The following is a 26,520-nucleotide window of genomic DNA, read 5'->3' on the forward strand; positions in this document are numbered from 1 at the left end:
AGTCATCAAATTCATGACTCGAGTCTGACTCGAGTCCAAGTCACATGACTCGAGTCCACATCTCATAGGTGGGACAAAGTCATTGTTATGCAAGTCCAAGTCGAGTCGCAAGTCATCAAATTCATGACTCGAGTCTGACTCGAGTCCAAGTCACATGACTCGAGTCCACATCTCATAGGTGGGACAAAGTCATTGTTATGCAAGTCCAAGTCGAGTCGCAAGTCATCAAATTCATGACTCGAGTCTGACTCGAGTCCAAGTCACATGACTCGAGTCCACACCTCTGGTACGTGTGTACGTGTGTATGTACGTGTGTACGTGTACGTGTGTACGTGTGTACGTGTGCACGTGTGCACGTGTGTTGGGATGGGTGGCACAGCGGTTAGCGTGCTGCGCTACGAACTCCGGCGACCAAGGTTCGATTCCCGCTCACGGCCAACACCGGTGACGATTATATTATCTGAACCGGTCCTGGGCCTTCTCCCCTAGGTTGACTCAGCCTCAAATGATTGCCTGGTACGATGTATAAACATCGGTACTGGGGAGACAAAGGCGGTCGGGCGTGGTGCTGGCCACCCAACCACTCGTGTACCGTGCCGACCTTCATTGGTTCTCGCTAACAGCACTTGCCCCTACAGTTTGTAAAGGCTATACGGGGGATATTTGTCTCGTAGGTATTTTGAACTTCATTCGCACCGTACGTAGCCAACTTTGCTAATCGGAGGTGCGGTTATGAAATTATTTTTTGCTACTGAACCTTGGCTACAAAAATCCAGCTCTTAGAAGAAACACTAAATATTATTTGGTTCTTTCGGTAAAGTCACGTAGATAGAATAACTTTTTTTTTAAATAAAGTGAATACAAATAATACAAAATCTAAATAATCATAAACAAGAAACCACCAATGTAAACAATAAACATTGAGTTTCGCCATCCGGCCACGAAGGTTATGCTGGGCGACCCGAGTTCGATTCCCCTCACGGCTAACGCTCGTTATGATTATTTGAACCGGTTCTGGGCCTCCTCTAGGTTGACTCAGCCTCAACCATCAGCAGCCGGTGCGATGTGTAAAATCGACACTGGGGAGACAAAGGCAGTCGGGCGTGGTGCTGGCCACGCACCGCTTCGTGTGCCGTGTCGGTCTTCACAGGTGCTCGCTAACAGCACTTGCCCCAACAACCTGTGGAGGATACATGAGGGGTCTTTGTCTGTGTGTGCGTGTGTGTGCGTGTGTGTGCGTCAGGTGGGCTGGAGTCTTTTCACCACAGCCGAGGGAGATTCGGACTCCGGGGAGGATAGAATATCGGGCTAATCGGCGTGGCAGGGAGCACCCATGCAGAGGTCAAAGATGAGCTTGGGTTAAAGGTGACCCTGTGAAGCGTACTATTCAGGGACAGGGGGCCCGGCCTTGTAAAACGTTTTGTGGGGCTGGTGGCCGTGCTGGTGTTAGCGTGGTCATTGTGGTGGCGGTGGTGGCGGTGGTGGTGGTGGTGGCGGTGGTGGCAGTGGTGGTGGCGGTAATGGTTATCGTGGTCTTGTTCTTGATGGTATTGGGGGTGGTGGTGGTCGTGGTGGTCTTTGTGGTGGTAGTGATGTTGGTGGTGTTCGAGGTGGTGTTTGTGATATTGGTGGTGATGGTCTCGGTGGTGGTTTTGGTGATGGTGACAGTGGTTGTGGTGGTGTGTTGGTGGACTTGGTGGTGGTGGTGGTGGTGTTGGGAGTGGTGTTGTTAGTGGTGGTGGCCTTGGTGATGGTGTTGGTGGCCTTGTTGACAGTAGGCCTGTGACTGCGCTAGAGGTGGATAGTCTTGACGATATTTTTTTGACCGTTTCCAAAATATTATTCCCGATTATTTTCATTGTTGGCGGGGTGGGGAAGGGGGATAAATGATACATTTTAAGTACATGGACACACATCCACCCTTTATTAACTGGCTGTGCAGGGTGGATAAGGGTGTACGCCACACATGTCACTTACGCGAAAGCCTACGTGTAAACAAACCAGAAAACTCTACCCCGACACACACGTGTGCAGAAATACAAAGACCAAAGCCAAATATCCCCCGTATAGCCAAAACAGATTTTTGGATGCAGGTACTGCTAGCGAGCGCCTATGAAGACCGACACGGCACACGAGGGGGTCGTTGTCCAGCACCACGCCCGGCCGCCTTTGTCTCTCCAGTGTCTCCCCACACTCACACACACACGCACACATACGGACGCGCGCGTGCACACGAGCGCACACGTGCATTCTCAGGGGCTGGGATGTGCCGTGTGCCCAACCCCGACCCCGACCCTAACCCCCCACCGCTGTGCCACAGTAGCCGACACATGTGTCCGCCATATCTCATGGTCTGGCGAAGATCAAAGCCGCATTTTTTTTTTTACGGCCAAAGATCAGTCACATCCATCGCTCGTTCCATTTGCTACGTCGCATTAGTTCCTGTTTCGGCCCATCGCGACTGGCGGATTCAAATAAATATATATATCTGTTATATTTAGACGAAATATAATGTTGATGGCTGCTGCGTTGGCAGTCGTGCACAATCAGTATCTTGATCAAAATCTGAATTGAAACTGGAGGAATCTATGATTTTCTTTTTCACAGAAGTCCAGTACAACCTACAACAACACCACCCAACACGTTCGTCAAGAACACCTTGTGGCATTGCAATGGCCTTAGGATGAAACGTATCATAGGCGACGTTTTGGGCAATAGCCCTTCTTCATAGCACGCGTATAAGTTTCAGATTCAAGACCACAGTGTCATTGACGAATGTGATGTAAATTGTGAATATATACTTATGTTGGTTATATCGTCTTGATCGGCAACAGTCTAAGGCAGGGTATGCGACATTACAGATGTCGCCACACCGCACGGTACATCACCTCTAACCGTGCTAACCAGTCCTCGTTCAAATACAACGCCGGTAACACGCTACCCGCGCCTGATGATGATGATGATGGTGGTGGTGTGACGCTGTGCGTGCGCGTTTCAACGGCGGTTAGTGCCCTGCGCTACGAACTCGGACGATCACCGGAGTTCGATTTCCCGCTCGCGGTCAATAACGGTGGCGAATATCTTGAACCGGTTCCTGGGCCTCCCCCTATATCGACTCAGCCTTAAATGAGTACCTGGTATGGTGTGTAAACATCAGCATTGGGGAGACAAAGGCGAGCGGGCGTGGTGTTGGCCTTGAAGCGCCTGCGTGTGCCGTTCCAGCCCCAACAAGGTGCTCGCTTACAGCACTTGCCCCAACAGTCTGTGCGAGCTAGAACGGCGAGGGTGGGAATCTTTGTCTTTGTACCACTCATAATCAACGTTTTTGGGTTTAGATCGCATTATTTATAAATGTGTCGTAACCCTCCCCCACCCGACACGGCCAATCAGTACAAAAAGTGTCACGTTGACAAAAGACAAATAGTTCACTGCTTTAGCCCACCGGTGTGTTGAAGCGTGAAACCACAACATTTACAATTTGAGTACGACGTTTCGCTGGTAATTGCATCCAGCATCATCGGGCAATTCGCCAGAATGGTGAGGCCCTGCTGTGTCTCCCGTTCTTATATAGAGCAGCAGCAGGGTGACGTCATCATTAACTCATTAACTCATCAGGTGCAACGATTTGAGGGGGGGGGGGTATTGTAATTATATACTAGATTAGTAATCAGGCAGTTGTTACAATGCGAGTTGTAGATCAGTAATCATTTGGAATGTGTTGTATTGTTTGTACCAAGTTGAACAGAGGACGCCGATGCAAATGACTACAGCGATGTCGTTCGTGGAGGAGACCCCTCTTTTCGGCAGCAGCGGCGTTGAGAGAGCAATTGCAGGGCTGCGCCTCTAACATGTTTAGGTGAGAATTCACAACAACAAGAAATCCGCCACCTTCCCTTGACTCGGCATGAGTTCAATGCTAACCATGAGTAACTCCTCCCGCCCCTCCATCCACCCCCTCCCCCTCGCCCCTTCACCTCTTCCCTTGGGCGTGGGAAGTGGTTATGTAATTGTGGCAAATTACGACACAAACCTGGCGGTCATTATTATTTTCTGACCACCGACTGGAAAAAGGAAGGCGGTCAGAGCGAGGGAGGGAGGGAGATTTCATTTTGGACACGACCAATCATCGCAAACCGATTATTTTAAATAATCGGTTTGCGATGATTGGTCGTGAATGAAAAAATAATTCCACCGATTCAGCTCTCGGCAGATTTCATTGTGAAATTGGCATTTTGTGCGGATGCGACCACAGGCAGACTTGTTTTGTACCACTGCATTCAGGCACTGTTCATACATTGTTTTATCTATCACCGTCACTCGGAGAATTGCGTCGACTTGAGTTGTTCACACGGATGATGTTCCCGTTTAGCAAAGTCGCCCCCGGGGAGGCTATCTTACACGGGAGGTTCGCGGCGCTGCTTGAGCACAGAAGCAGCAAAAGCACAAAGACACGGACGTGAGCATTGCAGAGAACGAGCAGAGAGAGAGAGCAGGGTCGTTACGGAAGATGAAACAGCTAACTCGCTGGCCGGGTGTGTTTCACGGTCGTACACGAAACACGCGCGCGAACACAACCAAACGGTACCAAAGAGGTGCCACAGAAAGCAAGGCACCTCGTGCTCTCTTTTAGCCCCCCACCCCCTCCCGATACGTTCCATTCATTGACTACCACATTCTGATAAGCTCCCCTCCCCCTCTCCTCCCCCTTAACTTGTATTTAAGAACTTGCATCTTGGAATTCCTGCCTCACTTGATAGAGCAAATCTGGCTGTGACGGTCCCACCTGATGACGGAGACTTGTGTTGCCACCGAAACGTCGTGATTTTTTATTATTTTATTTTAATACATTTTAATTTCATTTTTTACCTACGTGACTTTCCCGAAAAAACTAAGAGTACAAGGCACAGGTGTCAAATGTGCTCCACGTTTTCGCCAAGCGGTGACCTAGACACGCTCGAATTGAAACGCACCGAGTTGCAAGCGTGTGGGATCAAGAGGCGCCAGCGACTATAACAACAACAACAACAAAAAGAGTTAGGCACGGGTGCAAGTAAAGCTCCCGATTTTTTTGTTGTCGCAGATCTCGGAAGTGTAAAGAGGTCGGTGTGAGCCTGGATAGTGCTTGGAGGGCCCACCACCACGTGCTGGCAGGTTGCTGTCAGGCTGATGCGGCCGCTACGTTGCGAGCGACAGAGGCCAGGGCAGCAAGACACACAAGTACAAATCCGGTGTTGTACTGCACTATGCTTTCCCTCCACTTCATCAACAACGCACTGAAACTATTTTAAAGTGAACTTTGTTTTTAAGATTTGATTTTACCATGTAAGGCCCCGCTGAGCGAAATAAGCTCTTTTTTATCGGAAGCGACCTGGCCACAGAATGATAGCTCAACGAAGTGTCAGCTTGTCACGTGCATATGTACAGCAATCAAACACTCTAAACGCGTGACGTTAATTAGAAACGTGGAGGGAAAAACCGGAGGACGCGGAGAAAAATCCACGCGACCACAAGGAGAGAGACACCGCAACCTCCAAATATATCGGCGTCAGGGTCGGCGATCGAATCGACGACCTCCTGTATAGCAGGCGAGGTTGTTAACATCTCGCCACCGTGGCACCCTGACTAGTGTGGTGAAATAAAGTCAAACCCCCCCCCCCACCGACACACAGGACGTGGGGAAGCCTTCATCAAGCAGTGGGTTGAACATGCGAACGACAGTCAAGTATTATATTCTTAGGTTTTTTCGGTAAAGTCACGTAGGTAAAACATTTATAAAAGTAACAAATAAAATCACGACGTTTAGGAGGCAACACAAGCTTCCACGATAGCTGTCGTGGCTGTGACGGAAGCTTGTGTTGCCTCCGAAACGTCCTGATTTTTATTTTATTTTTATTTTATTTTTATTTTACTTTTATTAATTTAAATTTAAATTTTTTACCTACGTGACCTTACCGAAAAAAACCTAAGAATATGAATCCTTGCAGTCATGAAAGCTTCAAATCTAGACAGTCAAAGTAACCAGCGTCTCGTGCTTTTGTCAACAAGGGCGAGAAGGTGGGGAGAATAAAACAACGAATAATGTTGAGCCCTTCGTAAATCCACTGCTGGATGGAGGTGGATTATGGGAGGGGGGGGGGGTTCTATGACCGAACATACTTCACCACGCTGGTCATTGCCTGTCGGTGGGAGGACTGGTTCAGGCATCGCTCGCCACTGCTGTTCACCTTGACGAGGAACCGATCTCAGGTGGACGAGTTGAGTCGCAAAACCACGAATCGCTCTCCAGCCCCCACTCAAATTTCCCACGAGCCCCTCCCCCGCTCTCACCTAACCCCCACCACGGACCGTGAGTGGGTGATTAGGGGGGGTGGGTGGCAGAGGAAACGCGTGTTTATATTTAAACACTGGGCACAGGTAGGCGGAGTGAGTGTGTCCGTTGCTTTCTGATCGCTGCGATAGGCGAGGTAATTCCACTCGAAATTTCTGTTTTCCGGCTTGCGGTGAAAACTGCGGGGGGCACAACGCCATCGCGATCACGCACGCGCACAAACACTTGCAAATACATACACACTTACAAATACATACACACAAATACACACACACTTACAAATACACACACACTTACAAATACATACACACAAATACACACACACTTACAAATACACACACACTTACAAATACACACACACAATTACAAATTCATACACACAAATACACACACACTTACAAATACACACACACTTACAAATACATACACACACAATTACAAATTCATACACACTTACACACACACTTACAAATACACGCACACTTACAAATACATACACACACAAATACACACACACAAACACACACTTACACGCATACACACACACAAATACACACAGACACACAAATACATACACACACAATTACAAATACATACACACACAAGCACTTACAAATACATACACACAAACACACACTTACACGCGTACACACACAAATACACACACACAAATACACACACACACACGCACACACAAATACACACACAAATATACACTTACAAATACACACACACAAATACACGCACACTTAAAAATACACACACACTCACACGCGTACACACACACACAAATACACACACTGTTAAATACACACACACTCACAAGCGTACACACACACTTACTTACAAAAACTCACACACACAAGTACTTACAAATACATACACACACACACTTACAAATACATACAACAACAACAACCGCCACTAAGTGGCGGTGACGTCACCACGACGCTTGTGCCAGGCCATGTGCACCTTGAGGCCACGTGAAGTGTCGAACGCCCGCTGGCAGGAGGTCACGGGGCAGACCCAGGTGCCACGGGTCGACTGAGTGAGATGACCGAGATGACTGGCTGATGTACCACCTGTGCCCCCTGCTGTGCCAACTTGCTGTGCTTTAGCCACCCGGCGCTCCGCTCGTTGTTGTGAGCGTCGCTCCTCGGCCCTCCGTTGTTGTTGGAGGGCGACTGCCTCCAACTGCCCAGTAGCGTCCTTCACGAGCCTCCTCCACTGAGGCCGATCTTGACACCGCTGGTACCAGTCATCGGCAAGTCCACTCAGCTCCACGTCCTCCTGTACCACATCACTCTATCTCTTCTCTAGCCCGTGATGCGCCCGTTTAGCTTCCTCTATCTGGCCGAACAAAAGCTGTTTACGCATGCGGTGGCTGGGCATGCGGGATACATGACTCAGCCAACGCAGCCTTGCCTGCCAGAGGAGCTCACCGATGGGACTTTGCCCAGATCTTTCAAGGATTTGTGAGCTCCTCACACAATCCAGCCTGGTTAAACCCAGGGTGGATCGTAGGCAGGCCAGCCTAAATGTTTCTAACCGGCGAAGATGCTCCATTTGGGGAGTCCACGTTTCGCAAGTGTAGAGAAGGGAGGGAATGACCGTGGCCGAGAAGACCTGAAGCTTGGTGCGGAGCGACAGACCAGTCAGCTTCCACACAGCGTTACGCAACCGATGAAAAGATATTGCCGCTCGATTGATTCGGAGTGAGACCTCCACTGCCAAACCGGAGCCGGTCATGAGCACACTGCCCAGGTATGGGAAACTCTCCACTCTCTCCACAACTGCCCCATCACCGATTAGGAGTTGTGGGGGTGGAGTGTCCGATGGTACAAAATACCCAGGCAGGTGCTTAGTTTTGGTGGGGCTGATGGTAAGGCCTACCTCTTAGTGGCACACTCCAGTTTCAGCAGAAGCGTCTCTAACTCCTCCTCTGAATGAGCAGCAATTACCAAATCATCGGCATACATAACGTGGTTGACCAATAGGGAGCCATCCCTTGACCACACCCGGGCATCGATCAGCCTCCCATTATATCTGTACCAAATGTAAATCCCCCCGGTACAGCTATTGGATGCTTCACGAACTACGTGGTCAAAATAGATGTTAAATAATGTGGGAGCCAGAGGACATCCCTGTCGCACCCCAAGGTGTACAGGGAATGGCTCTGACTCCTGGCCACTTAGTTTTACCCGGGCCCGCTCACCATCATGAAGTGTCCTTAATGATCGTGAGCAGAGGGTCAGGGACTCCGAAAGCACGAAGAACAACCCAGAGCCCAGGCCTACTGATGGTATCATAGGCCTTGACCAGGTCAATAAAGCTGAGATGTAGGTCTTGTTGGAATTCCCTACACCTCTGCTGTAGCAGACGGACAGAAAATATGGCATCTGTGCAAGACCGCCCTTTCCTGAAACCGCATTGGGGCTCCGCAAGCCTCTCCTCAGCGTGCCTAGCAAGGCGATATTGAATAATCCTTGCCAGGACCTTTCCCGGCACACTGAGGAGTGAGATGCCCCTGTAGTTGTTACAGTCTGTGTGGTCCCCCTTCTTACATACACACACACGCGAACACACACACTTACAAATACACACACACACTTACAAATACGTACACGTACACTCAAAAGACTCACACACAAATACACACGAAGGCAAAGATCCCCCGTACTACCTGAACAGATTGTTGGGGCAAGTGCTGTTAACGAGCACCTATGAAGGCCGAGACGGTCACGTCGCGGGTTTGGTGGCGAGCACCTCAATCCCGACCGCCTTTGTCTCCCCAGTGGCGATGTTTACACATCGAACTCGGCACTGCAACTCATTTAAGGTTGAGTCAACCTAGGGGAGGCCCGGGACTGGTTCAGGTAATCGGAAATCGAACTCGGCTCAATCCGGGTTCGTATCGCTGTGCACTAAAATCGCCCCGCTACGCGCGCAACCCGCATACAACGCCCTCACACACGCAGAAACCTGCGGACACATTTCTACACACACACCCCACTTACACACAACGCAGACACAACACACACACACCCCACTTACACACAACGCAGACACAACACACACACACCCCACTTACACACAACGCAGACACAACACACACACACCCCACTTACACACAACGCAGACACAACACACACACACCCCACTTACACACAACGCAGACACAACACACACACACCCCACTGACACACAACGCAGACACAACACACACACACACCCCACTGACACACAACGCAGACACAACACACACACACCCCACTGACACACAACGCAGACACAACACACACACACCCCACTGACACACAACGCAGACACAACACACACACACCCCACTTACACACAACGCAGACACAACACACACACACACCACTTACACACAACGCAGACACAACACACACACCCCACTTACACACAACGCAGACACAACACACACACACCCCACTTACACACAACGCAGACACAACACACACACACCCCACTTACACACAACGCAGACACAACACACACACACCCCACTTACACACAACGCAGACACAACACACACACACCCCACTTACACACAACGCAGACACAACACACACACACCCCACTTACACACAACGCAGACACAACACACACACACCCCACTGACACACAACGCAGACACAACACACACACACACCCCACTGACACACAACGCAGACACAACACACACACACCCCACTGACACACAACGCAGACACAACACACACACACACCCCACTGACACACAACGCAGACACAACACACACACACCCCACTGACACACAACGCAGACACAACACACACACACACCACTTACACACAACGCAGACACAACACACACACACCCCACTTACACACAACGCAGACACAACACACACACCCCAATTACACACAACGCAGACACAACACATACACACACACCCCACTTACACACAACGCAGACACAACACACACACACCCCACTTACACACAACGCAGACACAACACACACACACCCCACTTACACACAACGCAGACACAAGACACACACACCCCACTGACACACAACGCAGACACAACACACACACACACACCACTGACACACAACACAGACACAACACACACACCACTGACACACAACGCAGACATAACACACACACACCCCACTTACACACAACGCAGACATAACACACACACACCCCACTTACACACAACGCAGACACAACACACACACACCCCACTTACACACAACGCAGACACAACACACACACACACCACTGACACACAACACAGACACAACACACACACACCACTGACACACAACGCAGACATAACACACACACCCCACTTACACACAACGCAGACACAACACACACACCCCACTTACACACAACGCAGACACAACACACACACACCCCACTGACACACAACGCAGACACAACACACACACACACCACTGACACACAACACAGACACAACACACACACACCACTGACACACAACGCAGACATAACACACACACACACGCACGTGCTCATCCACCTAACCGGAGCGACGCCCACAAATAAAATACTGATTATCCCCGTGTACCCCGTGTAGTCTTGACAAACTGTTGGGACGAGTGCTTTTTAGCGAGCACCTATCAAGGCCGGCACCACGCCCGACCGCCTTTGTCTCCCCAGTGGCGATGTTCACACACCGCAAACAGGTACTCATGTGAGGCTGAGTCGACCTAGGGGAGGCCCAGGACCGCTTCAAATATTTCCCACCGGTTCTTGGTCGGTGAGCGGGCATCGAACTCGGAGGCGCTGGGTTCGCGGCACAGGTGCGCTAACCATTGCGCCACCACTCCCCACACACGCCCACGTCGCGCGCACACACGCACACGCACGCACACACGTGCAACAAGAAGGGCTATTTAGTGAAACGAAACGCAACCTTGGATCAATAAACACGGGGCGAGGTGCGGAGAGAAAATAGCGCCGCTCGCAGTTAATGAACAGCGGCGGCGGCGGGAGTGAATACAAGTCGACCAACACGCGGCAGGTTCCACACGGACGAGGTGGTGGTGGTGGTGGTGTCCACAGGGTCACTCAGAGTTCAGAGCGCTCTGGGTTCGAGTGCCAGGTTTACACCGCCACCTGCGATCACAGCGGGGGGGGGGGGGTTCTCAATGGCAGTGAGTTGATTGGCTCAGCCAGGTCACCGATGACTCGCACGCAGATACATAGAGACTCACATAGAGACCCGTAGACTCACATCGAGAGCCATGCATGTTGACTCACAGAGACCCACCGACTCAAACTGAGACTCGGACTCACATAGAGACCCGTAGACTCACATCGAGAGCCATGCATGTTGACTCACAGAGACCCACCGACTCAAACTGAGACTCGGATTCACATAGAGACCCGTAGACTCACATCGAGACCCATACATGTTGACTCATAGACTCACAAGAGACTTGCAGACTCAAACTGAAACTCATAGACTCACACAGAGAACCACATAATCAAATAGAAACAGACTCGCATAGAGACCCAGACTTATATTGAACCGAGAGATTCACATAGAGATACACAGACTCAAACTGAGACCCACAGACTCACATGGAGATCCACAGACTCAAACTGAGACCCACAAACTCAAACTGAGACCAACAGACTCAAACTGAGACACCACAGACTCAGACTGAGACCCACATCCTTAAATAGAGACCCACATACTCAAATAGAGACCCATGTTCCATAGGCGAATATTGAGACCCATATACTCACATAGGCTCACACGAGTTGTGATCAAACCAAATTCTAACACAAAAAACGATGAGATTACACGTGGACGTGCACTTAGTTTCGCTAACTTTCACCTCTGAGAATGAAGATATCGGTTTGATTGCAACGCCAGTTGCGTAACTCGTTACTCGTGGCCTGAAATCGAACTCCGATCGCCACGATCGTAGCGCAGCATGCTAACCACTGCGCCACCACTCCACCCTAACTAACCACTTCACCCTAAACTAACCAAACTCGAGCTCTAACGCTAACCTGAACAAACTAACCATTTAGTGGCCTCTACGTGCTGTGAGGGGTCAGTGCCTAAAACGTCGCTATTATATATTTACTTTATTTATTGGTAAAGTAATAGCAGCTCGTACGTTTCCTTTGGACGTGCCAGTCCCTCCCTCCCTCCTTGCAGCCCATTAGCACGCTTTGGCTACTTATGGGGCCAATGAAGTACAACATACAGCATGATATACAGCGCTGTAATTACGCAGGGAGTTTTTTGGGGGGGTGGGGGGAGTTATGTCGCGTAACAATATAAATGTTGCGTCGTTAAACCCGCCACCACCCGACCCACCCAATCAGTAAGGGTTGTCACGTGAACAGAACGTGCCGATTCGTGACGAGTACAGCAACACCGGTTGTGTGTTGGAGAGCCAAGCCACAGCATTTACCGGCGTGTTAAACAGCACCGTCATAAATATTGACTCGAAGCTTTCGTGACTGCAGGAATTCAAATGCTTTGGGGTCTTTCTGTAAAGTCGCGTTAATAGATAGGTTCAAAGCAAAAATGACAACAACAAAAAACTACGACGTTTCGATCGATCGATTTTTGTTTGTTTGTTATTTTTCTTTGAACCTATACATTAACGTGACTTTACAGAAGGACCCAAGGAATATGAAGCACTGGCATAGTCTGACACGAGCATATCCCCCACACTTTGCACGTGACTCACGGCCCGGGATTGGAGGGCGGGGTGGATGCGCGCCAGCCAGCCAGCCAGGAATCCAGGCATCAAGCCAGCCAGCAAGACTTGTTTCTAATAATATAGCAGGGTGTTATTGACGAATGCATTTGCGCCGCTGCCAACACGTGGCAACCAACGTCATAGCACTAACCAATTCCCTTATTCGTCAACCACATGCAATACCCATGCTCGTAGCGCAAACTGAAGTTAGTGAAGGCTCTAGTGCCGAGTCCTAACCGGTCCGAACGTAGCCAAACATTATTATTATTATTATTTTTATATTTTTCATTTGTTACCTACGTGACTTTACCGAAAAACCTAAGAGTATGATTCCTTGCAGTCACGAAAGCTTCAAATCTATAAGTAGCCAAACATCTCCTAGCTCCTTGCCCTGCCCCTGGCTCTAACCCTAACACCACCTATGCTGACAAGCTTCGTTCATAAAATCAGAGGACCGCATCTTCGCTGAAGTTCCTGTTTACAGGAGGCGAGCATGCGGCTTGGAATATTCCTGCAACCTACACACACACACGCGTAACTGTACACACACACACCAGCACGTGGACATGTACAGTACACAACAAAGACAAATATCGCCCGTATAGCCTTAACACACTGTTGGGGAAAGTGCTGTTAGCGAGCACCTATGAAGGCCGGCACGGCGCACGAGGGGGTGGGTGGTCAACGCCACGCCCGGCCGCCTTTGTCTCCCTAGTGCGATGTTTACACATCGTATCAGGCACTCATTTGAGACTAAGTCGACCTAGGGTCGTCAGGTTGTTAGCGCAGCGCGCAACACACACACACACAATGTACCCACGCACACCACACCACACCCACATAATTTACCCACGCGCACCACACACACGCGCACCACACACCCACACAATGTACCCACGCACACCACACACACGCGCACCACACACACACCCACACAATGTACCCACGCACACCACACACACACAATGTACACACGCACACCACACACACACGCGCACCACACGCACACCCACACAATGTACCCACGCACACCACACCCATCCACACCACACCAGTGACCGAGTCACTACGGGTTTCACATCAGGGGCAAGCACAGCTGCAGTGCGCCTGGTTCGCACTGCATCTGCAACGAGACACGTCTTGCTAATATCCCAGGCAAGGCGAGTGTCGGCTATGGGGTTGCAACGTTGCCAATATTTGGCAGCACGGAAGTGGATTCTAAAATCTATCTGTGCGGTGCGTTGAGGGTTAACCCCCCCCCCCCCCCGACTTCCCCATGATGTGCGAGGTTTGTATTTATTTATTTTACCTCCAGCTTCTCCAGGGCCCTCCTGAGAGGTTGTCTTGAGACTCATCGAGACTCTGCTCATGAATATAAGCGGCACCAACAGGAACGAACTTCAACGAAATTTTATTATCCACTCCATATTCGCTGGCCTTTGTTGCTATGAAAGGCAGTTGCCCGAAACGTCGCCTACGATGTTCCCTTTCAAAGCCGCATTGTTGCAGCAACGGTGCGCACTTTGCTCACATCACAGCCGCCTCTGCCCACCCGGCGGATTAGAACCAGCACGGTGAGGGTCACGTACGACGCTGAGTCACAAGCGTGGGGGAGGAACTCCCGCCTCTTCCCCGAACGAATGGCCCGCGCGGAAGAGCAGCAGGACAAAAAATACCTCCTGGAAAAGAGTGCTCTCCCAGTTGGGGGGGGGGGGGGCGGGGGGGGGGGGGGCACGCTCGCCGGCAATTGCGGGGGGCTGCTCCTGTAACACCCCCGGAGTTCATTGGAGCTCGGATGCGCCGCGTGGCCCGCTACGTTCCGCGCGGCCACTTGGCTCCGTCGGTGCGAAGGGCACGCGGACCGTGTCGGGGCGCCAACGGCGAATGCAGAAGCAGCTCGCCGGCTGCTTCGGCCGTCGCCGTGGTAGCTGCGAGCGCCAGCAGCCCCCCCCCCCTGACGCACCATCGGGGAGCGCCGAAAAGCGGAACCGATGCGTTGCTGCGGCGTGCGCGTGGGCACATTGCGTGGGTGTGTGTGGTGCGCGCGCGCGCGTGTGTGTGTTTGTGTGCGGTGTGGTGTGCGTGGGTACATCGTGTGTGTGTGTAGTGGAACGTGTATGATTGCTGTGTGTGTGCGTGTGTGTGGTGTGTGTGTGTGTGTGCGGTGTGGTGCGCGTGGGCACATTGCGTGGGTGTGTGTGGTGCGCGCGCGCGTGTGTGTGTGTGCGGTGTGGTGTGCGTGGGTACATTGTGTGTGTGTGTAGTGGAACGTGTGTGATTGTGGTGTGCGTGGGTGTGTGTGTGTGGGGAGCGGTGGTGGAGAGGTTACGAGCCCGGCGACCCGACTTCGACTCCCGGCACGATGTGTAAACATCGCCACGTTGGAGACAAAGGCGGCCGGGCGGCGTGCTGGCCACCCACCCCCTCGTGTGCCGTGCTGGCCTCTATAGGTGCTGCTCGCTAACGGCACTTGCCCCAAAAGTCTGGTGAGGCTATACGGGGGATCTTTGTCTTAGTGTGTGTGGGTACATTGCGTGGCTGTGTGGTGAGTATTGGTACATTGTGTGGCTGTGTGGTAACTATGGGTACAATGAGTGTGTGTGTGTGGTGAGTATGGGTACACTGAGTGGATGGGTGTGTGTGTGTACATCGTGTGGCTGTGTGTTGTGTGTGTGTGGGTACATTGTATGGCTGTGTGGTTAGTATGGATACATTGAGCGTGTGTGTGGTGTGTTTAAGTACATGGAATGTGTGTGTGTTGTGAGTATGGGTATTTGTGTGTGTGTGGTGTGTGTGGGATAGATGAAGTGTGTGTGTGTTGAGTATGAGTAAATAGAGGGTGTGATGAGTATGAGTAGATGGAGTGTGTGTGTGTGATAACATCACTTGCCCCAACATCGATGTACGTGACCGCCTGTTCTGTTTTTCGTCATTTTGAACCCACGTTTCATTAAGTGCTCAAAGAACGTAGCAAAAAATCCGTTTTTGTTTGACCGCAGCCAGATTATGGGAATTACTGATGATGATGATCGAGCAGTGGCGCATCGGTCAGCGCATTGCGACACGAACCCGGCGACCCGATTGGCAATTCAAGGCCACGACTAACGTCAGTGGGAGGGTGACATCTAAAGCTGCCAATGGGCCACCGACTCCAACCTTAATGTCTGTGGTGGCAGGGGTCAGCAACCTGTAGCACTGGATCCGCATGCGGCGGCGCCTTAAGGACCGCTTCGTGACAGTTTATTATTATTATTATGATGGACCCGCCACCGTCTCGTATCATCACGTGCATAGCGGCTCTTGAAAATATTTAGGGGTTTTTTTTGTTCACCGAATTCGAACAAAAAGTGGCAGATGTTGTTGTTTTGGTTGCAAACCCCGTGGTCTGGTCCGAACTGGACCCTTGTCCCATCTGAGCCAGCGTAGTGAAGTATGGTCAAACAACTCCCGCGAGCAACACAGCGGTGGGGCAGAGGGTTGCATCCAGCAGTGGATTGACAAATGGTGCTGTGTGTGTGTGAGCGTTGGGGTTGCGGGAGCGGTAGTGTCGCGGTTAGCGCACTGCGCTACGAACCCGGTAGCCCGAGTTCGATTCCCTCTCATGGCCAATACCGGTGATGATTATCTGAACCGGTACTGGGCCTCTCCTAGATCGATTCCGCCTCAAATGAGTACCTATTGCGGTGAGCAAACGTCGCCACTAGGGAGACAAATGCGGCCGGGTGTGGTGCTGGCCACCCACCCCCTCGTGTGCCGTGCCGGCCTTCATAGGTGCTCGCTAACAGCACTTGCCTCAACAGTTTGTTAAGGCTATACGGGGGATCTTTATCTTTTTTGTGTTGGGGGTTTCTTCCAATTAAAAACGAGTGAGAATTCGGCCCAAAACATCCCAAAGTAGCCGCCCTCTTCTGATAACAGTCTCGAGACTCGGTGAGGTTTTTGTTCCTGGAAAAAGGAAATGACATCGACTCACGGCACCGCCACTCTGCACCCCCCACTCCTCCCACTTCCCCCCCCCGCACCTGCCCCATGTAAAACTCCTGGGAAGGAGGAAGTTGCTGGGGGGGGGGGAACAAAGACATTTTATTTTCCATTTTGCAAGCTCATCCGCACGCAACGTAATAACGAGTAAAGCGGAGCGTGACATCCATCCCATGTTGCGTGTGCAGCGCAATCGATTCAATTGCACAAGGGACCCGGTGGCCCACGACTGTGGCTGCCAATGAATGAAACGCGTCTAGGAGATGTTAACTACCTCGCCTGGTATACAGGAGGGCGTGGGTTCGATCCGGACCATGACGCCTGCTGCTGTGTATTTGGAGTTTGCGTGTCTCTCTCTCTCTCATCATCATCACGGTGGCTAGGAGATGTTAACTACCTCGCCTGGTTTACAGGAGGTCGTGGGTTCGATCCCGACCATGACGCCTGCTGGATATTTGGAGTTTGCGTCTCTCTTTCTCATCATCATCACGGTGGCTAGGATATGTTAACTACCTCGCCTGGTATACAGGAGGGCGTGGGTTCGATCCCGACCTTGACGCCTGCTGCTGTATATTTGAAGTTTGCGTCTCTCTTTCTCATCATCATGACGGTGGCTAGGAGATGTTAACTACCTGGCCTGGTATACAGGAGGTCGGAGGTTCGATCCCGACCCTGACGCCTGCTGCTGTATATTTTGAGTTTGCGTCTCTCTTTCTCATCATCATGACGGTGGCTAGGAGATGTTAACTTCCTCGCCTGGTATACAGGAGGTTGTGGGTTCGATCCCGACCCTGACGCCTGCTGTACATTTGGAGTTTGCGTGTCTCTCTCTCTCATCATCATCACGGGGGCTAGGAGATGTTAACTACCTCGCCTGGTATACAGGAGGTCGTGGGTCCGATCCCGACCCTGACGCCTGCTGTATATTTGGAGTTTGCGTGTCTCTCTCTCTCATCATCATCACGGGGGCTGGGAAATGTTAACTACCTCGCCTGGTATACAGGAGGTCGTGGGTCCGATCCCGACCCTGGCGCCTGCTGCTGTATGTTTGGATGTTGTGTATCCTTTCTCCCTGTGCTCGCCTGGATCGTTCTTCGGGTTCTCCGGGATTTCCCTCCACATTTAGAATTAACGCGCGTTTAGAGTATTCGTCTGCTGTACATTTCCACACGTGATAAGCCACTTCGTTGAGCTATCATTTGTGGCCAGATCGCTTCGGAAAAAAGAGCTACATAGCTCAGTGGGCCTTACCTGGTAAAATAGTAAAAATGAAAGTTTAATGATAGGTGCAGAGTGGGACATCCACCTCCCCCCCCCAGTGCTGTGTGAGATATGGCAGCGGCTTAAGTGAACCTTCATCCAGCAGTGGACTGAGCACTGCTGGTGATGACAGCGTTGGTTTCCTCGGACAGGGATCCTCCCACCCCCGTCCTCAGCAATAGCTCACGGAGTTAACCCAAGCGGTGTTTGCTGACCCCCGAAGCCTGACTCCGCTGATGAGAGACGCGAATCGATTCCGCTCCAAAGTCCGCGTGTTTAAACACGCGCCCCGCCGCTAACACAGGGCCCTGAACGGCAGGTCGCCGTGATAGATCGAATGCAGTATCGTACGGGATGTGTGCTTGTTTTTTGTGCCCCACGTTACACGCACACGGGGGGGGGGGGGGGTAGTGATGGCGCTCAGCGGTTAGCGCACATGCGCCTCTTGAACCTTTGTTCGTTCGATTCCCCGGCCACGGCGAACATCAATGGCGAATGACAACTCTAAACCGGTTCAGAAGTGTTATCTTTAACCGGTTCGGAGTGATTTCTCTAACCGGTCCAGAGTGATATCTCTCACCGGTTCACACACACACACACACCAGTACGTCGTCACTCCCACACACACCTGTACGTCATCACACACACACGCCTCTACGTCATCACTCACTCACACACACACCTCTACGTCATCACTCCCGCACACACACACACACACACCTGTACGTCATCAACTCACGCACACACACCTCTACGTCATCACTCACACACACACCTCTACGTCATCACTCCCGCACACACACACACACCTGTACGTCATCACACACACACACACCTTACGTCATCACTCACTCACACACACACCTCTACGTCATCAATCACGCACACACACACACACCCCTGTACCTCATCACTCCCACACACACACACGCCGCTGCGCCCTAAGGACACGATTAATTAATTAGGAATGCGTTTGCTGCACCAAAATAGCTTCACTCTATCAGCAATCGAAGTGCCCTCTCACCTGGTTAAATAAAGGACAATCAATTGCCCCGTGAGGTTCCGCCGGGGCGGAGATTGCCGCGGTGATTGAGCGACCCAGTTCAACTCCTGACCCAGGCGATGTTTGGCGCGACTCTAATCATTAACGCGCAGCGCAAACAACGCGAGTCGGCCCCTGCCCTTCTCACGTGACCTGCCTCACGTGACACGCCACCTCGTTACATGAACCACGTGGTCTGCCGTCTCTTTACATGAACCACGTGACACGCCATCTCGTTGCATGAACCACGTGGACTGCCGTCTCGTTACCTGAACCACGTGACCGCCAGCTGTTTACCTGTCTCAGATCGACGTTCAAATTATTTCTCGTGCCCATCTTTAACTTTTTTCTCTAAAGCTGCCCCGAATATCGCGAACGCGACGGCTCCTCGCCGTGCAGAGCCGAGAGCGTTTCAGACAACATTTGATCGGAGCGTTGAGACCGTGGCAGCGGAGACGGCGTGTGGAGGCAGTGAATGAAAATGTTGTTTTCTCCGGATCGCTTCCCTTTGGCAGTTCCCTCCTGGAGCAACAACAACAAAAAACCACAGTCACGAGACTCACTTCGTCAGCGAGGCTGCCCTGGCCAAGCGATGTCTCTTCCTCTCCGCGACGCCAGCGACATTGAGACATTGAAAGAGGAACACGCAAAGACAAAGACCCCGTATGGCCTTCATAGTAGCGCCAGCAAGGGTACACGACGGGGTGGGTCGCCGGCACCACGCCCGACCGCCTTTGTCTCCCCAGTGCCAATGTTTACACACCGCATCAGGTTCTCATTTAAAGGTTGAGTCGACCCAGGGGTGGCCCAGGACAGGTTCAGAAAAGCGCCACTGGCGTTGGCCGTGAGCGGAAAGCGAACTCGGGTCGCCGGGTTCATAGCGCAGCGTAGCGCTAACCACTACACTACCGCTCCCACACAGACACAATGCTTGGGTTCAATACATCATGTACACAGCTGTCGGAGGAGAGTTTCGTGGACTTGGGCCCCACACTCGCGTCGCTGGAAGGTTCACGATGGCCTACGGTCGAGACGAGCGACGCAGTGGAAGCCCAATCATGAGTGCCGGATTCTCCCAGTAGCACAAGTCGCTACTACACATGTAGTAGCTACTACACGTGTAGTGTTGTAGCTACTACACGTGTAGTAGCTACTACACGTGTTGTAGCTACTACACTACTACACGTGTAGTAGCTGCTCCACGTGTAGTAGCTACTACATGTACACGTGTAGTAGCTTCACGTGTAGTAGCTTCACGTGTAGTGGCTACACGTGAAGTAGCTTCACATGTAGTAGCTACTACACGTGTAGCTACTACACTACTACACCTGTAGTAGCTACTACACGTGAAGTAGCTTCACATGTAGTAGCTACACATGTAGTAGCTACTACACGTGTAGTACCTACACATGTAGTAGCTACACATGTAGTAGCTACGGGCCCCGCACTTTCAAGGGCCCCGCGCTAAACGCTTTCAAGCGATCAATTCGCGTTCAGTGATTCTGCACTTGCTCTATTACTACAGTACTATACCGCCTTCAACTTTTATGAACGACTGGATGTTTAAGGTTAGCGTTTTGTCGTATTATCCGGCTGTATAGTAAATGACCAAAAACTACAATTACTTTACTATGCAAGTTAAACATGTGTGTGTTTTAATATTGACGTTTTTTGTTTGTTAATTAGGGCCCCTTTCTAGCAACACAATGCTATCCGGCACTGCCAAAACATGGGACTCGTCCCGGAGAGGACGCGCAGCACGGAGATGGAGCGCACGAATGGAGCTCATGCGAGCACGTGCTGGGTGCATTGATACGTCGCAGTACTATGGGGGGGGGGGGGGGGCTTCATCCAGCAGTGGGTTGACCATGGCTGCAGTTAACGTTATTCAATAACGGCAGTATTTTTGTAAAGCTCATATTTAACGGCTGACGTTTCGGGCAACGCGCCTTCTTTATGTCTACAGCAGAGAGATCTCTATACCGCCCCCCTGTGAATAAGGGCTGTCGCCCGAAACGTCGTCCACGAGTATATCACGTTTGTTCTTTGAGAGCCACGATTGACGCGTGCGTCGTCGACAAGTAACAACCGGTACAGTCGCGTTGATGGTGGGGGCCGTAGAGGGGAGAGGGGGGGGGCGAGGATGTGGTGGGGGGGGGCAGAGGAGGTGGGGGGGGCAGAGGAGGTGGGGGGGGGCAGAGGAGGTGGGGGGGTAACTGTTGCTGACGTCACTCACCCCGTCGTGGCTTCGCGGTTCGACATTTTCCAACCGCGCCACACACGCGCCCAGCAGCGTGGGGGTCATGAGGAAGGAGGGGTGTGTTGGGTGGAGGGGGGCTGGGTGGTGGTGGGGGGGGGGTTAGAGAAGTGGGGGGGGGTGCTGAGGTTATTTAACTCCAGAGATTACTTGCGCGCGTATTTGTTGTGGCGTATTGCTGCTGAGAGACCCAAGTGAAACCCTCTCTCTGTGCGCTCGATATTTCACCATAAGCTATAAAAACAGGAAGCAGATGTTTTTGCAAAAAAAAAGGAATAAACTTTTGCTACCCCCCCCCCGCTCTCTCCACCCCCTCCACCCCCCCCACCTCCTCTAAAATGTCAAACTGTGAACAAACGCGCGACGTTGCCCGTGCCAAGAATCCATTTCGTCTTCAAACCGCGCGTCGCGTTCGGCTGAACCCAGCGCACAGCTTCCTCGCCACGGTTCGATCTCCGGGCGAGGCAGTTGAAGAAACAATGAACTAAGTTCATTAAACCCAGCTCCCCTTCAACTCCCCCCCCCTCACACCCATCCAACCCAACATCATTCCGCTCCGCACCCGCGCCGATGTCCACCGATACGTTTCAAACGAAATGGGTTGCCCATAATAGTTCGTCGTCCTCGAATGGTAACCGCTGGGGGTTTACTCTCCAACACACCGGTGGGCTGTCGTAGTAAACGCATTGGCACCTTTTGTTTACGTGACAAAACTTACGGATTGGCTGTGTCGGGTGGTGGCGGGTTGAACGACAACATTTATATTTACGCGATTTAACTCACCCGCCCCCCCACCCCGCCAAAAAAAAACCCTTTAATATTTACGATATTGGTCGCGAAAGCCTACGATGAAGTGGATCGGCAGGGTCTCCGGGCGCGGATGGGGAAAAGCGTGGGTACTCAAACCTCTTCCAAGCCGCGCTGCCACGATCATGGCACCACTCACTCGGGCCCTACTGGACGTCTGTTGAAACCACTGTTAAGTCTGTGAAGAAAGAGCATTACAGCTCATCGGATTCCTACCAGTGCAAATAAAATATTCTGATTCTGCTGGAAGATGACGTCCGGCCCACACAGAATCCCAGAAGGGGCTGGCCTGGAGTTTGCCTTGAGCAGTGGCGTCATCGGGATATTGCAGGGCCGCGCCTTTACCCGATACAGTACTCTGTGGGTTTTTACAAAAATGCGTTCCATGGTTACTCAAACGTCACTTCGGTCAGGCCCATGCGCACGCTCTTTCAACAACGCAGGCGATTTCGTGTGTCTCGAGTCACACGCGGGGTGCGTTCACGCGTGAGTCGCGTGTTGCATGTCGGGATTGGTGGCGCACTGCTTAGCGGCACACTGCACTACGAACCCGGCCACGCGAGTTCGATTCACGGCCAACACCGGTGGCGAATATCTAAAACCGTCTTGGTCCTCCCCAAGGTGGACTGAGCCTCAAATGAGTAGCTGGTGCGGCGATGTATAAACATCAGCACTGGGGAGACAAAGGCATCCGGGCGTGGTGTTGGCCACTCATTTTGTCGTGCGCGCGTGATTGAATCTCAATCTAAAGTGTAGTGAGCTGATCGTCTCAGTTGATGATCTCAGTGAGTTGATGGACCCAGGGAGCTGATGGACCCCGTGAGCTGATGGTGCCAGCTGATGCTCAGTGAGATGATGGTCTCATTTGGTGGACCCATTGAGCTGTGGACTTAGTGAGCTGATGGAACCAGTGGGCTGATGGACCCAGTGAGCTGATGGACTCAATGAGCTGATGGAACCAGTGAGCTGATGGACCCATTGAGCTGTGGACTTAGTGAGCTGATGGGCCCATTGAGATGATTGTCTCAGTCGGTTCACCAACAACTTCACACACACACAAAACCGCATCACTTTCATCAGCTTACTCCGGATTTGAGACGTCAAACCTTGTGTTTAATTGACACCTGACGAACATCATTAGCATGGCATACATTCATATATTTTTTTATATCGAGTTTCCATTCAAGACCCGGCTGGGACCATCGTACACAGTATTTGTACATCTATATTTTGGCATAAAAAAAACTGACCGACCACATCGCTCCAAAGCACCCCCATCCCCCAGTACGCCTAAGCGGTCAGCAATAAACGGCAGTAAATTGAAATCGCAGAAGGGTCCACGCGTCTTGTTTGAAGTGGGCAAGATCGTCATCACCTGGGGGGGGATGGATACCCCACGGGAGTGAACTTTGACGTCGAGCCGTGGCGAGGCAAGACGCGGACAGAACGGTGGCGATGCGCGCCCGGGACTCGGATGCGAACCGAGGCCTCTCAGTGATGTCTTCTGCTTAGTGTCTCTGGCGCGACGTGCACATTATGCCCCAACCCCCCCCCCCCCCCCCCCTTAGATGCACTCTGGGAGACAGAGTGCAACTGATTAACCTCGCGTTACGGGCGTTAAGTCCCAGCATTTACGCAATCAGTTCCCAGGTACTAAACGTGGTTAATGTTTACGGGGAGTCGTTTAGGACCTTTGGATAATGGGTCATTAAATGGCAGCGGTGCGCGTACCTCCATCGTGCACGCGCGCGGCGGCGTTTAATTCTCTCCACTGCTGGATGAGGGCCTCATCCACTGTTCATAATGATCATGACAATATGCGACTATTGTTGCGGCTCGTAACTTTGAATCGTAATCATAATGAATGTAGTCGCTGGGAGGCGAGTGGATGGTGGGGAGGGGGGAGGGGGGGGGCCACATCGCGTACGTGACTAGCGAGTGTCGTTCGTCTCTCCGCCCTTCCGGCACAACTTGAGTCCCCTCGTTCCCCCTCCCCCCCTGACCCCCCCTCCCTTCCCCCCTCCTCCCTCCCTCCTCCCTCCGCCGTCTCCCACCCCCAGCCGCACCACACCCAGACGTACACGTCCCACGCTATTATCGCCGTGAGATTAGGTGAACGCGTAGTTCAAAGATCAAAACGGGTTGCGCAGAGGTCAAAACGGGTTGCGCAGAGGTCAAAACGGGTGGATCAGAGGTCCAAACGGGTGGTTCAGAGGTCAAAACGGGTGGCTCAGAGGTCAAAACGGGTGGCTCAGTGGGGCAGAGCGCTGAGCCCGGCACCGCTGGGAGCCTGGGTTCGAAATTCAAATTCGATTTTCATTCGCCCTGCGATTAGAACCGGGTTCTCAAGTGCAGTGGGTTGATGGTCTCGGCCCAGCCACCAGTGGCTCACGCGGAGAACCGCGTTCACAGAGAGAACCACAGACTCACTCGGGGATTCGGATACCCGCAGACTCGCGTGGAGAAGCACTTCAAGTCCCATAGACCAACAACATTGACCCATTGACTCGTATAGATATCATTGCGATCAACCCGGCTTCTAAATTGTAAGTTAGCTGATGGCCTCAGCCCGGTCACCAACGACTTGCGTGGAGACCCACAGACTCGCAGGGAGATCCATCGACTTACACAGAGACATCTGCACTCAAATGGAGTGCTTTTGATTAAACCGCTCAACCAAGTGCGGTGCGAGTTGACGTTGGTCTCAGCGCAGTCACCAATGAATGAACTCGCTAAAACGCCCACCGCGTATGCATTTGCCCCGTCACTTAGCTGGGTAAATCCCAGCCTTAGCGATGAACAGTTCGGGTGGTATTGACGTGCGACCAACACTCTGCACACGGGCACATAAAGGCCACCACTTGGTGCTTGTAAGAGCGCTGTTGAAGTGACTTCTGGAGTGTCTCTTTGATGTCTACTTTCGCGGCCGCATTGCGGCGCACTGTGGGTATTCACCGCACCACCCTCAGCCACACGAGTTCCAATTGCACATGTTTAAAAATAATCGGGTCGCTTAAAATAAAATGTGGAGGGATAAAATTGAGCCTCAAAAGTGTGGTGTTTGTTTGTCAGGAGGATCCTGCATCGGAACGTTAGGCCAATTCCTTCCAGAAGTTGGCATGACCCACGGCAGTCAGAGGAAACCAACAATGCATACGGACGAGTTCACAAACTTACTGTACTGCCACTTGTACTGCAGTCTACCGGTGGGACGGAAGGCGGCGGATTAGTTGAATTTACACGAATCACCACCGCGAAAATATTGTAGTTTTTTTGCCAATGTGCTGCATTACAGCTCTCTAGTACAGCACCATGTCCGACGTTTCGCGCCACGTGCTTGTGGAAACTTTCTTCAGCAGCTGTCTTGACCGAGAGGGAAGCGCGTTTGCAGAAGTTCCCGGCCGCGTGGTGCGAAACGTCGGACGCCCCGCCGAACAACAACGACAACAACAACAACGCGGAACGCACTCGACAGCAGCACACGAGGACGGTTACGCAAAGCAGTTTCGTCCTCTGCGTCGACTACGAATATGGCTTTTATCGTTGTTGTTGTTGTTGTTGCGAAGTCACGCAGGTAAAAATTCAAGTGGCTTGTGGTGATTTCTGGGGTAATATTGATTGGATGACGACCGCCAAATGAGAATTCTGTCGCTCGTTTTTTTTTCATCAGCGTCCGCGTGCGACGCGAGGTCGACCCGTGGCCTCACGCCACCCAACAGATTCCCGTGTTCTCTGCATCCCATTCTGAGCTGACCTCGAAAACAACACGGCGGGAGCGTGTGTGTGCGCCCGCGTGTGTGTGCCTACCGTCCGTGAAGGCTATACGGGGGATCTTTGTCTTTGTGTGTGTGCGTGCGTTTGTGTGTGTCTGCTGTAATGGGGAGCGGTGGTGTAGTGGTTAGCGCGCTGCGCTATGAACCCGGCGACCCGAGTTCGATTCCCGCTCACGGCCAACACCAGTGACCGGTCCTGGGCCTTTCCTAGGTCGACTCAGCCTCAAATGAGTACCTGGTGCGGTGTGTAAACATCGCCACTGGGGAGACAAAGGCGGTCGGGCGTGGTGCTGGCCACCCACCCCGTCGTGTGCCGTGCCGACC

At 52.0% G+C, this 26,520-nt stretch overlaps 1 long non-coding RNA gene across 5 annotated transcripts in view; it reads left to right on the plus strand.

Moving 5' to 3' along the window:
• LOC144729757 (uncharacterized) overlaps positions 1-26,520 on the plus strand; it is a 71,149-nt gene that overhangs the window by 26,350 nt on the left and 18,279 nt on the right. For 4 of the 5 annotated variants that reach the window (XR_013587759.1, XR_013587758.1, XR_013587757.1 and 1 more), the window contains 2 exons: positions 3,738-3,856; positions 4,370-5,228. This is a non-coding gene — a long non-coding RNA (uncharacterized LOC144729757). The remainder of the gene's footprint in view (positions 1-3,737; positions 3,857-4,369; positions 5,229-26,520) is intronic. The other variant, XR_013587761.1, reaches the window with a different exon arrangement.

Source organism: Lampetra planeri, chromosome 33, assembly GCF_965212315.1.
Source record: "Lampetra planeri chromosome 33, kcLamPlan1.2.h2, whole genome shotgun sequence".
NCBI classification, from domain to species: domain Eukaryota; kingdom Metazoa; phylum Chordata; class Hyperoartia; order Petromyzontiformes; family Petromyzontidae; genus Lampetra; species Lampetra planeri.